A 13,826-nucleotide genomic window follows, 5' to 3' on the forward strand; every position below is an offset into this window, starting at 1 on the left:
TTTTCTTTTTCAATAACCCTTTTGTGTAATATAATCTACCTAACCAAAAAACACAAGACCTGAGTCAGTACTCGAGCCCAGTCGACAACTGAGTTTAACCCATGGTGGTAATTATGCTAATGAAAATAATAATAATTACATATTAATGATGGATACTAGGATTTGAAATCAAAATCATATTCTTGAACATAGTAATGGTAATTATTAAAAAAGAGAAAATAGTGAAAAGAGGAAGAAAAAGTAGAACAGAGCATCTTCATAGGACCCATGGCACGTCTAATCAGTAGTCCCACAATGTGATCTTCATCTTTCTCAATTGCAATTCTATTCCTTCATCTTCATCGCCCATTTCTTGCCTACTCTGGCAAAGCAAACACACAAAATTCAACGTTGTGGCGATGTCGAGCCACAAAGGGAAAGACCCGGCAGAAGGATCATCAAGATCAGCCGGTGTTCAACCTCAATCGGCCCCACTGAGTCGATATGAGTCACAAAAAAGGAGAGACTGGAATACCTTTGGTCAGTACTTGAAGAACCAAAGGCCTCCAGTCCCACTATCACAGTGCAATTACGGTCATGTACTTGAATTCCTCCGATACCTTGATCAATTCGGAAAGACAAAGGTTCACTTACAAGGGTGTATCTTCTTTGGTCAGCCAGAACCACCTGCACCATGTACATGCCCACTTAGGCAAGCTTGGGGTAGCCTAGATGCGCTCATCGGTCGCCTCCGAGCCGCTTATGAAGAGAACGGCGGCTCTCCACAAACAAACCCTTTCGGCAGTGGTACTATTCGTGTTTATTTGCGTGAAGTGAGAGAGTCTCAAGCTAAGGCAAGGGGGATCCCATATAAGAAGAAAAAGAAGAAGAGAACCCAAATCAAGGCCGAGGAAGAATCAAAGCCTGCGATTCAGTCGTCTTGAGTCCTTTGGTTTCATGATGAAAATGGTAATTTTGTTACTGAATTATGTTGATTTATAGCTCTACTTCATAAGATCACAAGATATAAAATGATGAAATATAACTGAAAATGGATTATTGGATCCAATATTATATATCTTTTAATAAACAGATGATATTATCTGTTTATTAACAGGTAAATTATACTTTGCTTGCTTAGTGAAAAAAAGAGATTATCTGTTAATAAAAACCTGAAGAATTATAAGTTTAGGATACTGATTAAAGAGCTGTCGATTAATTATGATGTAGTACTATATGAGTATCACAATTATTAACTCATTATGTTCATAGTAAGCCCTAAATCCAATCTGCTCGATCGGGGAAGCAAATTAAAATTGAACTAATGAGGTATGCCGATCAAACAATTGTTACTTAGGTAGAAATATAAATTGCTTGAAAACAAATATTCTAATACTGAACTAGGGGGAGGGGGGTCTCATTTGATTGGTAATAAACCCTGGTCTGACAATCCCAAACCCTAATTTGGAAAAAATGATTTAAGATTGCGAGTAACGAATCAGAAACGACTGACAGTACTAACTAACCCAACATCTCTTATTTTCCAACATATTTGAAGAAATTATGATAATAGTAAGAAACAGTCATTGTTTTATGAATCAGAGACAAGCTATACTAGTAACTGTAATATCTTTCACTCTCAGATACATTAGAAAAATAAAACTCTCTCTCTCTCTCTCTCTCTCTCTCTCTCTCTCTCTCTCATCTATCATGCAGAATACTGTTACGTGGATCCCTAATTTTATCTCTCTTTTTGCATGTCTACTTTTCCCTAATTTTGGCTCCTTTTGTGATTCTGCACGATTTTGTGCTTCCCATGTGTGGTATGTGAGACGTTTTAATTTGTTTTATACAAGCCTGTGGCATGTGAGACCTATTATATAGTTTTTTGCTCAAGATGCTACATTGCATTATGATATAGATTATATTTATACCATGAACATGACAGTTTTTTTACAATTTAGATAGCTTTTCTAGTTATTACAACAAAGTAATTTTTATCATAAACAAACAAAATTACCATCGTAGCTAGTTTCAAAAGAAAATCATCATTCTTTATGTTACACCAAAGCCTTATTTAATTGTTTTTAAAACTTATTTAATTGACCACCATTTTGAGCAATTAATCTTTTAAACAAAATCATTGGTGCAGGTTATCTTTCTCACTAATTACTCCTTTTTAGATTGCTTGAGCAAGATCACGTATATGATTGAGAAAGCTGTTGAGTTTTATAATATGTTGCATCCTTATAAGGACTGTGTGTTGCGTCATATAAATATATAGGGAAGCCTTCGGAGGACCTAAAGAGAGCCAAACAATTTTCAAACTATGGGTTAAAGGTTTCGGAATGGGATAATTTTTTTTTGCAAGGATCACAAAAAATCAGCCCATTCCGAAACTTCTAACCAAATTTACAAGTTGAACAAATATGGACTGCCAATTATTTATAAACGACTTTTGATGGTCCACGATTCTTCAATTTGTAAAGTGGGTTTAGAAGTTTCGGAATGGACTGATTTTTTGTGAGGATGATCTTTACACCTAAACTTCTAATCCATATTTTGGAAAATGTTTGGCTCTCTTTAGGGCATCTGAACGCTTTTGCATTTCCTTGCCACTGTACCTGAAGCTTTGTGGCTTGTACCCAAGAATACACATTAATTATTAAACTTGATATTTATATACTTTTTCTCCATAACTGTTTCCCTAAACTGTTGTTGTGCTTGTACTTTACATCTTGATTTTGTTACTAATAAAGTATCGAATAGGATGCATTGTGATACATATAGTTTTCTCATGAAGATTATGATATAGATTAGAGTAGCTAGAATTAGAGGTTCTTCTTTGATTAGGATTTCTTTGTAGGGTTTTATTAATCTATATACAATAATCAAATAATCAATTCCTCAGCAAAGTACCTAGCCATGCTGGCTCTAATCTTGATACAACGCCGACCATGGTCCTAGCTCCTATTCCCATGGCTTCCTCTAGTCATATTCCATTGTCTTCTTATTTCTCTATTAGCTTTTCTTTTTTTTTCTTTTCTCAATAAAATCATCCTTCCCACTATGTCCTTTCAACCTTCCTTAAAGCTCTAAATATATTCAATCCCATGATCTCCACTTTTTTCTCATTTATAATATCCTCCGAGAGATAATAAACCTATGTATCAAATCGAATGATCTTGGAAGAGATCATACCTAAGATTGTGCATGCACCACCGACTAAGACGCAATCCAAGATAAACAGAATACAATAATGATGTACTTCACTGACGTATGGTGATACCTCAGCACGACATATAAACATGTTCCAATAGAGCTCAAATCATTCAATCAATGAGATTAAGGATTGACTGTAGATGTAAGCAATCATATATCTATTATTCAAAGGAACATATGATCGTGGAAGGGTGCATAGGGTATTAAAGACATTGCAAGTAACAAAGTATATATTGATATACCATATCATTTTCTCATGAAGATCAATTTCTTTTTGCTCTTTATAATATAGAAGTAAATATGCAACTTCTCCACATAAGGGAGTCTGAAATCTTGCAACTCGATTATCAAACATGCCTGGAGGGAAGCAAATTTTAATTTGTGGCAGATCAATTAGCAGATCATGGTATTTTGAGCAAACAATTCACTATATTTTCTAGCTTCAATGATCTTCCCCCCTTTATTAAAAGAGCTTTCAAGGGGGTTCTTTTTTCTTTGCCTACTATTAGGCTTGTAACTTAAGGGCTAAGGCCTCAATTTTTCCATATTAATTTAGTTCTTGCTTGCTTAGGAAAAACAGAAAATCAAAACTTCCCCACACAATGAAATCCTGGAAGATCCTAGTGCAGTGGGAGTAGGAATTCTTGAACATGGGAATGGTAAAGATACCCCAAGTGGCCCACCCGACTATATCCAAGTTGGTTAGCCCCGGACGAGGGAGTTATGAAGATTGACACAAATGGAAGCCCTTCCGCCATAACCGATGTTTTTGGATTTATTGGGATAGATTCTTTAGGTAATTTCAGATTTTGTGGTTCAGCAACTCCACCGAAAATAATATTGTTGCAATTGAATTTCAGACAATAGCATGAGCAATAATATTTTCTTTCATTTAAGGTCTAAGTACAGTCTCCATACCTCATATTCAATCTATGGATGCAAGAACATTAATGGGTTCATTAAGGTTTCATGGAAGTATGCATTCACTGTCTAGGAAATTCGTCAATTGTGTAGATCTTTTGCGGAGTGTTCTTTGGTGTTCTATTGTTGCCTAGAGCCAACAATCTTTTTTAGAGGTTGAAGATGCTGCTACACGGTTGGTTAGATTTAGATTAGCATTAGTTGCAATTTTTTATAAAATCCAATCAGAAAATCATTAATTAGCAGCTGGAAATTGTAGAGATCATGTGAAGCACTAATGATGCACTCTAGGCATATTTTTCTAGATTTTTTCAATGCAATCAGACATGATTTCCATATAAATTAAGGATTTATCTTCACAAGATGATACCCAAGAATCTGAAACACTCGGTGGCCCACATGATGACTACTCTAATGGGTACGGAATCAAGGGATCATCTAAAGATCTAGTCCGAGTGTATCTTGTGTTTTCTCTAGTTTTGAGATTTTTATTGATTTGTAGATATTCTGTCTAGGATTAGTTCATTGGGAAGTTTCCATTAAGTTAGGAAACCATTCCATGTACAATTGTAACACATGATTATAACAGTTTATAGAATCTCTTTTAATTAATAGAAGACTTCAAGGCTCTCACAACACACCTTGAGTTGGAGATTAATTTACATTCTTCAACCGTTTTTATGGTATCAGAGCGAGGCCAGGATAATTCTAAGAGCCATCCATCCATGGCATTCTCATATCCATACCCATCATCTCTTAACGTTGGTATTGTTTTAATCAAGCTAACTCAATCCTACTTTCTTCTATGGAAAATTGAATTGATGGTGCTTAGTAAGAGACAAGATATGGTTGGGTTCATCAATGGTGAACTTACCATTCTGGAATGTCGTATCATGGTTTCAACAACTGGAGATATGGCTAAAAATAAAGAGATCAATAAGCCAGATTATCTGTCTTGGAGGCGTTCAGATCATCTGCATCATGGATGGATCATAAGGACATTATTTGAAGATGTACTCGTATTGGTTGTGGGACTTGACACCGCATCCGAAGTGTTAAATGCTCTTCTTAATCACTTAACACAAATATCACAAAAAAGGGAGTTCTTTCTTCTCCAACAGTTACAGATCCTACGAAAAGGAACTTTAACCATGCCCGAATATATTCGGATTTTCAAAGGTTTTTGTGATGACCTGCCAGCCATTGTCAAGCCCGTGGATGACCGACATTGACCTTCTTAAGAGACTCAGACCAGGTTATGAGTCATTTGTCAATACAATGCTCAAACCACCGATTCCTCCTTATTCTGAGACGATTCCTCTCCTTCTTAGTCATGAGACTAAGAAAAATCTAGACATCCACCAGAGCCTCGACTATAATGTTGCATTTTTTAACCAATGCTCTCATGGACAAGGAAGCAACAAAAATTCTAGCATAAAGGGGATACAATGAAGGAAATAAAAACTCAAATCATGGCCATTCTCTTCAAAGGATCATGGATTCACACAAGTTGGACAACATGATAGTCAAACCCACAACATTCAAGGCTCACAAAGTCGACTTTAGTTTAGCTCTTGATGAAGTCTTGCTTATTACAAATTTCTCCTTTCCAAGGCGAAGTTCATGATCGATTAAATGTGAGTTTTTGCACAACAATTTATCATATTAATTTGGAAAGAGCGGAATAAAAGATTATTTTATTAGAGGATTTTGTAGGGGTATTTTAGTCTTTACCTTCTTTTCGTTTTGGGCACATATATATACATATTTATTATTTCTGTAATTTTGTATCTTACACATGGAATAGAGAACTCTTTCTCTTCTCTCCTTCTTATCTTCTAGGGTTTGTGATTCTAGTATGGTATTCGAGTGACGATTCTAGGGCTCTCTTGTTCAATCTTTCACATCCTCCTTCATTGATAAACTCTCAAATTGTAGTAGCCACCATTAAATCAATTTGATTCAAATCGCGACAGTCAATCAATCCGAATCAAATCACAACAATTATTGAATTGATTTGAAGCACATTGACTTCAATAGAAGCAACACCTCGTTCCTAAATCATAAGTTAAAGGCTCCCTTCAATCCAAATATGTTATTGATTGTTGCAGCCACCGATCCAATTGCATCTGGCCTAAAAAAATTGATCTGATCTCATCGATTTAGCTCACCAATTGCAACAGCACTTCAAATCAGTTCGATTGCAGCCCTCAATTCGATTTCAACCCTTATCAACTTCAGCAACTCAGGTTCTCTATAAACAATTTGATTAAAGTTTCTTCAGTTCGATTTGGCTTTCTTCGCCTCGATAGATTTTGGGTATTGGGATTAGTTGCAATTATTTTAATTACTATGTCAAATGATAGAGATGATTCTCTTCAATCTATTAGTGTGCATCTGGATGGAAAAAATTACTCTTGTTGGAGTTATGTAATGAAAAACAAAATTGAAAGGAAAGAACATGTGGGGATATGTTTCTGGTTCTTCAACCATGCCCATTGATAGAACATATGCCAAATATAGAGAATCGTTGACTATATAGGACGTCAACAATTCCAATATTATCACCTCGTTTAACAATTACCACTACTAGTAATAAAGACTTTAAACATCACTTTTTAAATGATGTCTATTCTTTAGATGAAAAAAATGCACGTAAATTGTGGTTTTTAGACATCGATTTTTGCCAAATCGATGTTTAAAAATCAAACATAAATCGATGTCTAAAGTCTCACACTTTTTTAAGCGATCCCTCCACTTGCGAAAAATGCGCTTTAAATTTAAATTTTGATATTTATTTAAAAGAAAGTGAAGTCTAAATTCTTTTTTTTTAGTAGTGTCTGTTGAACACTCTATTAGTACGAAACTAGTTAAATATGAGACAACCAAGGAGATTAGGGATCATCTGGTAAGGTTGTATACACAGTCCAAATTTGCTAAGATATATCAATTGGAGATAGGTATTAAGGCTAGTCGACAGGGAGACAAGACCACTTAAGAAATTTACTCAATAATGACTAATTTTTTAGACCAGTTACACTACGTGAAAAAAGCCTATATTTGACGACCCAAGGCTGTCGAATTTCATAAAATTTGACAGACCAAGGCATCAAAATTTTCATTGTCAAATTTTACGGCCATAGGCTGTCAAAATTTGCTTTCTAAAATTTGGGAGCTTTGGCTCATTGAATTTTCTTATCAAATTTTTTAGTTTTCACATAGTGTTGGCTCTCACAGATTCAACAAAAATTTAGTTCCATCAAACCCTACTTGACCTATAGAGAGGAGTAACATCTTGTTCAATTCATCAAGATTTTGACGCACTTTGAGGCTCCATTCTCCATCGTAGTCCTCTTCCTATTCTTGATTATGTGGTTAGTAAGCTCCTGGATGAGGAAATACATCTCAAGTTTCATACAGTGAAGGGTCCCTTTCATATCCTTACTCAGACTATTATGGCCGCTAAATCTAAACCACCATCCACCATGAAAAGTTTCAAAGTTGGCATTGATGAATGTAGTTTGAAGGGACAATGAAAGGTCTAATGCCCTAAGCTTAATAGCAGAGGTCAACAAGCCAAGCATGCTCAGAGGTCAAGATAGTTTCATATAGCAATAATGGCACCACCTCCTAGCATTGGCATAGCAGTTATACTACTTACTGGAGATTCTCCAGCCTTCACTACTACCCTTTTTATATTGTCTCATAGTTGCGTTGTTTCCTATCCTCTCATCCCCATACCTTCACTACCTCATCCTTAGTACGTTTGTCATACTCCTTATCGTCAAGTATATCCCGTTCTACGTGTGTCTTTGACTCAAGCACCTCACATTATATGACACGTGATTCCTCCTTATTTTCATTATTATAACCATCTTCATCCTATATTTCTATTTTGATTGTTGATGCCACCTCCATGCCATTAACAGACATTCTGAATGAACATTGCAGTATCTAATCTTGATTTGTCTTCTTTTGTCTTGGTCATATTTTTCTAGTTTATATTTGTGACACTTTCGTATTGGATATGTCTCTAGTTCTCGTTTAAATATTTAGCTTCTATTGGTGCATTAGGAAATGTTCATTCTCATGTATTTGATTTTCTACCCTAGATGTTAAACAAACATATTTGTATCGTCATAATGGCATGAAAATTATTTCACAAAAACTCTTATGTATGTCTTAAGTTGTTAGCGTCGTCACCTTTTTGAGACAGTTCTCAACCATCATGTTTTCTAAGAAAATGGAAATTGTAAGACAACCAGGGTCTTTACAATCTTGTACAATTATAGGTTGGATGGGATACAAGGTTTGATCTACCTTACTAACTTCCAAAAAGGTTCCATACTTGGTGGTGGTCAGATTTTTAAGAATTGGTGTAACTAACAAATCAGAGTTATCCATTGATTCTTCTTGGACAACATTCTCCTTTGATGGTTGAATAATTTCCTTAGTCATGCATATACAATTATCTAACTCATTGGGAGTTGGAAATAAGGATTGGCTCTCAGGGAGTATCTCATTTGAAACTTGATCATTCTCTCTTTCTTTTAAGGGTAAGGTTAACTGACCTAATTGAGATTCTATCATTGCTATGATTAAAATTGTAACCTGATTGATTTGCGTTTGGGCTTCAATTGATAAAGGATTATCAATCATTGATATGCAATCATCGAATTCCTTACAAGAGTGGAATTGGTCACTAAGGATATTTTGAAAGAATAGTAGATTTTCTAGAATTGAGATATCCTTATTTTTTAACTAATCAAATTTTTCTTCTTCTAAAGATAGTGTTAGGTGACTTAATTAAATCTTGATGTTGACTAGGGCTTGACCAATGTCTGTTTTGTTAATGGAAATGTTGTTGTTGGTGGAAATGTTGTTGTTGGATAAACTATTATTGTTAATTTAACAACTCAGTCATCAAGAAATTTAATGACAAAGATGGAGGAGAGGACAAATATGAGTAATTAGACGTTGACTCCGGCTCTACAACTATATATTCGAAGAATTTTTTATAATCGTAGAATTGTTGGAAAATTATAGTTTGATTCATCAACGAGGTTTCGTTCATAGATAAATTCAAATGGCTACCAAAGTGGCTATCCTAAGAAAATTTGTTATGTCTAGGTATGGTATCCAAGGAAAACAAATTATCTATGTGGTATACTTGATCGAAAGAACTAGGTGTCGGTATCCAATAAAAATTCGGAGAATGATGAATATTGGTCTGCGTGGCACGAAGTATGGGCAGACTCGGACAATACTCAAGAGAATAACCATCATTATCACACAAAACGCACATGATCCTCGACTCTCTCATAAACTCCACGACAGCATAAATTATTTTTTATCTTCCTAAATTTGAGGTTCTACCTCTACTCTTTCCAATCAAACATGCACATACATAGTCAATCTAAAAAGTACACAAAGAAAATACTGGATCTAGGTAGGATGCCTAATTCTATATAGTTTCTAACTATTTCATTGGATAATCTAAGCCTCCAACCCAATTCTCTAGAATCAAAACCATCCAGTCGAATCCCTAGAGAAGAGGTGGCGCACAATGTTGAGCAAAGGCACTCTTAAGTTACCTTCTCGTCTAGATTAGATGTAATACATTCTCTTGATCGACGAGGGAGGATCGTTTTTAGGCACTGAATCTAATCAAGAACTACAATTGGTACAACTTAGACTAGCTTTGCCTATTGAGCTCGAAGAACCCTAAGGTAAAATCTACCATATTTTAAGTTAATTTGGGTTAATATATGACCTAGCAAGACAAGAAATCGGTGATGAAATCTGATTCTTATCATATGGTGTCATCCTCGTACAGGTGCCATCTTTACTAAGTACAAATCCAAGTGTACAGTAATATCAACCAAAAGTAGTACAGAAATTCACTAGTAGTAGTTTCGTGGGGATGCAAGTCTTACCTTCCGTTCTAGACGGGGTATGTATTAGTTAAATCAACTCAGACCATCAGTACCAAACTCAGTGTACAAAGCCAAGGAGTCAAGATTGTTTCGTCTCACAGTCGTCCTCCCCAAAACTATTACACTCTGAGCCTTCTCGGGTGGATTTTAAAATTAAAAACTTGCTTACAATAGTGATCCTACAATCCTACTACAAGTTTGTTATAAAAATAAAATAAAATAAAAATATAAACTATTGCTTCATTATTGAGAATCTGACTTGGATGGCCAAATAAAGCTTCGGCCATCATCTTCATGTCTAATCCACCTCCTATAAGCAACATTCATGAAAGTACAGAGAGTATGTAGAAAAATTTTCAAATCTCGATATGTGTAGATCATCACGTCGTTGCAAGGGTCCACCGCGCAACGATGATATTTTGGTGAAAAGTGAACTTTTTTTTAATTTTAGACCTCTTTGTGCTTGATTGAGAATAAAAATAAAAAATTTAGAAAAAAGAAATTTGCAAAATAAAAATCGAATTTGCTGAAACCCTAATCAGATCTAGTCAAAATTGGAATCAAATCATTGTCCCCAGTAGCAACGTCAATTTATTCATCGTAGATTATTACATCAAGTAAAAGAGAATAAATTATAAAAACCTTGGCAAATAAGGTCGATCCATAGAGACAACGTTGATTCAAAACTCTATCTTAAAACAATTAAGATTTTAAAGCAACCAATTCAAAATTGATCTATGAATATTCGAACTAATCAAAAATAAAAACAGTCAAGTTGAAATGACAATGTAAAAACACTTAGGTTGGTCGAATCCTCCAAGAACTATCCTCTAAGAACAAATTTTATGTATTTGATTTTATCTCGAACCAACTAACAATCTAATGTTGGTGGATTGGAAGGTTAATCACTTTTAGGCACAAATAATAGATCATAAGTTGTGATTACCCTCATGAAGATAGAATCAAAAAAGTTATTTACATTATTCTTAATAAAGTATGATTTAACTTGAACTAATCTAAATTTAAATCATCAAAATCAAGATAACCTAAGTTAAATCTAATAATTTTACTTATTGAAATATCATCATATATAATCAATGAGCACAAGCACAAAACAGATAAATTGTGTAAGATTATCTTGCTCATGGCTTCATCGACCTCTTTAACAGAAGGTCTAACCGCAAATCATTGCAAGAATAGTATAAAAAAAAATATTAGAAGTGAAAATAAAGTTAAGAGATAAGAAAAAAGATAAAGATCTTTTATTGATCTTGATCTTAGAGTAGCAGTTCCTCTTCTTATTATAATGCTTGGAAAGAAACTGAAACTAAAAGTTAAAAAAGAAAACTAGAACTGAGAAGAGGGAAAGAAGAGAGAGATGGAAAGATAGATGATCTCAGACGAATATCTTATGGCTCTGATTTGGTATTGTTTATAGAGATAAATTAGGGTTTATCTCTAATCAGAAATCTACATGATAGCCAAAAATCAAACCCTATATATTTGCCCTCTTGCTTATGTAACCAACACGTCATTGCAAAAACTCCACATAAATCACCACCATAGCCACGCCATCATACCCATTCATTGCACCGCGACCCTAGTGGGCCCTATGGTCTTGAGTTTTGGGCTGGATCCTTGTTCTAGACTCTGAAGTGTATTGGACTCTTCTCATTATTCCATATATATCCGTTTATGTCTTGTACTTTTGATTTGTCAAAAATAACTAACTTAATTAGACCTAGATTATAGTAAATACTAAAACAATGTATAAATGAGAACTATGCATGCATCATGTCAATCTAAGAGAATAATCATATATGTATCCTTAAAGTCTTTTTAAATTAAGTCTTAGAAATGACTTTCTAGACCCTAATCAATCTCTTCCTTAAATTCCAAGACTGAAAATTTGATTTTTGATAGAGATAAGTTAATAGTTTATTGAAGGAGTTTCTCTAGTAATCTTGAATGGTCAAAATGAATATCTAGTGAATATTGGCGACTTCACTTCGAAGTCAAACTAGATGAAGATTAGAGAACAAGGAGTTATTAGCAGCAGCTAGATTGGTTGAAGCTTGTCAATTCCGACAAAAATGAAGTTATTGGCATGGAAAATCAAGCACAAGGCTTGCCCGTGAGCGGCAAAAAGGATGTTGAAACTTTGAATCATTATTTTTTTCAATGTAGCTTTGCATTGAAATTGTGGAAGGGGGTTTGTGGATGGTTTGACAAGATTGTTTTACATCCAATGAGGTTTGTGGAGGTTTCTTATCCAATCATAGGGAATTCATTCTCCGGACAAAACAAAAAAAACCAATTTGGAAATCACTTTATTTGATTCAGAAATGGTTTATTGAAATTAAAGATCATTAGTCTTTTATTTTGGTATAAATCAAGACATGGGTAAACAAGAGGAGGGGTCAAAAGTAAGGTTTTTACTCAAATTTTAAATTTTTTAGTAAGACTTTTGATAAGGGCTAGAGATGGCCTCACATTCTTTTTTCAAAAAAAAAAATGTCATAACATTACTCTTCCATCTCCTATAAAATAAATCACTATCATCATCATTGAAACCTTATATTATCTAAAACTATATATTAAGGTTCCTTGGGGAGTGTTCATCTTTTTTACAATGTACAATCTACAACTCTCTTGTATATATTAATTGAGATACTTTTCTTTTCTTTTCTTCTCTACTTCTTTCTACTATCATAAATGGGATAAGATATAGATGCTGATGATGATTTAATCATGTTTATTATTTATTTATTTATTCCAATTCAGCCTATATAGTTACTAATTATATTGGAAAGATAAACTAGCATAATTAATGCTTCTTGCTTAATGGTTAATTTTGTGCAGGATCACATCCAAGTAAATTGGTCAAGGAGGAGTTGTGGAAAGGCCAATGTTCTCAAAGACTAGTACTTCTACTTCAGTTTCTGCTTTTTTTCTGCGAAATAGTGTAAAATAAAATTTATATATGCAGTAACCACTAGAATATATTGTCGTCATTTTAATTAAGTGCCTTCGCCACCTTGTGAACTCTTATTGCATCCAATTCTATTTAAATGAAAGTGAAGTTGCAGCTAAATGGACTACTTATGCATCAAAGCTAAATGCTCTTCTTTCTAATATCGAAATATCCCTAGTTTACAATTCTCACGTAAGGAAGATTCAAAAGATCTCCATAAACAACCTTTCCAACGAAATATTATCGAAAAAGACCAAAACATCTAGATAGACCCATGGTAACATTTACATCAGAATATATAGTGTAATAATGCTAAACCCTTAGCAATGGTTAGGAACTCCATCTCATTATTCGAACTAACTCCCATAAAGTTCATAGATGCTTTCGATATATTACACCTAAGGGTCTGAGAATACACCACCCCAGGATGGCTAAGGCTAGATCCATCAATATTAAGCTTTACCTAACCCGGCTTAGGTTTCATCCATCTTTAATAGACATTATAATTAATGGATGGGTCTCTCGTGGATTCACAGAATAATTCACGTCCTTCCCAATTTGACATGGTCACAACATTTCTTGAAAGAGTCGTGCTGGGGTGACACAAAGGTGACAAAAACTCGTGGTGTGGTGCACATTACCATAGAATTTTTTCCGCAAGATATGAGTAAAAAGCATCTACGGTTATGTGCGCGCCACCACATCATTTTGTCACCCTTGTGTCTCCGTTTGTGTCATTCCAGCATTTTCCTTCTTGAAATCCATCTAGAAGGCTCTCATAACGAGATCAAAAG

At 34.5% G+C, this 13,826-nt stretch overlaps 1 pseudogene across 1 annotated transcript; it reads left to right on the plus strand.

Annotated features, from left to right (window-relative positions):
* Positions 1 to 270: 270 nt before the first annotated feature.
* LOC147387772 (protein LIGHT-DEPENDENT SHORT HYPOCOTYLS 10 pseudogene) lies at positions 271 to 13,152 on the plus strand (annotated as a pseudogene). The gene is made up of 2 exons (XR_015171348.1): positions 271 to 948; positions 12,921 to 13,152. The product of XR_015171348.1 is annotated as a protein LIGHT-DEPENDENT SHORT HYPOCOTYLS 10 pseudogene (transcript).
* Positions 13,153 to 13,826: the final 674 nt, after the last annotated feature.

This window comes from Akebia trifoliata, chromosome 13 (assembly GCF_017979445.1).
Source record: "Akebia trifoliata isolate Shusen 1 chromosome 13, ASM1797944v1, whole genome shotgun sequence".
NCBI classification, from domain to species: domain Eukaryota; kingdom Viridiplantae; phylum Streptophyta; class Magnoliopsida; order Ranunculales; family Lardizabalaceae; genus Akebia; species Akebia trifoliata.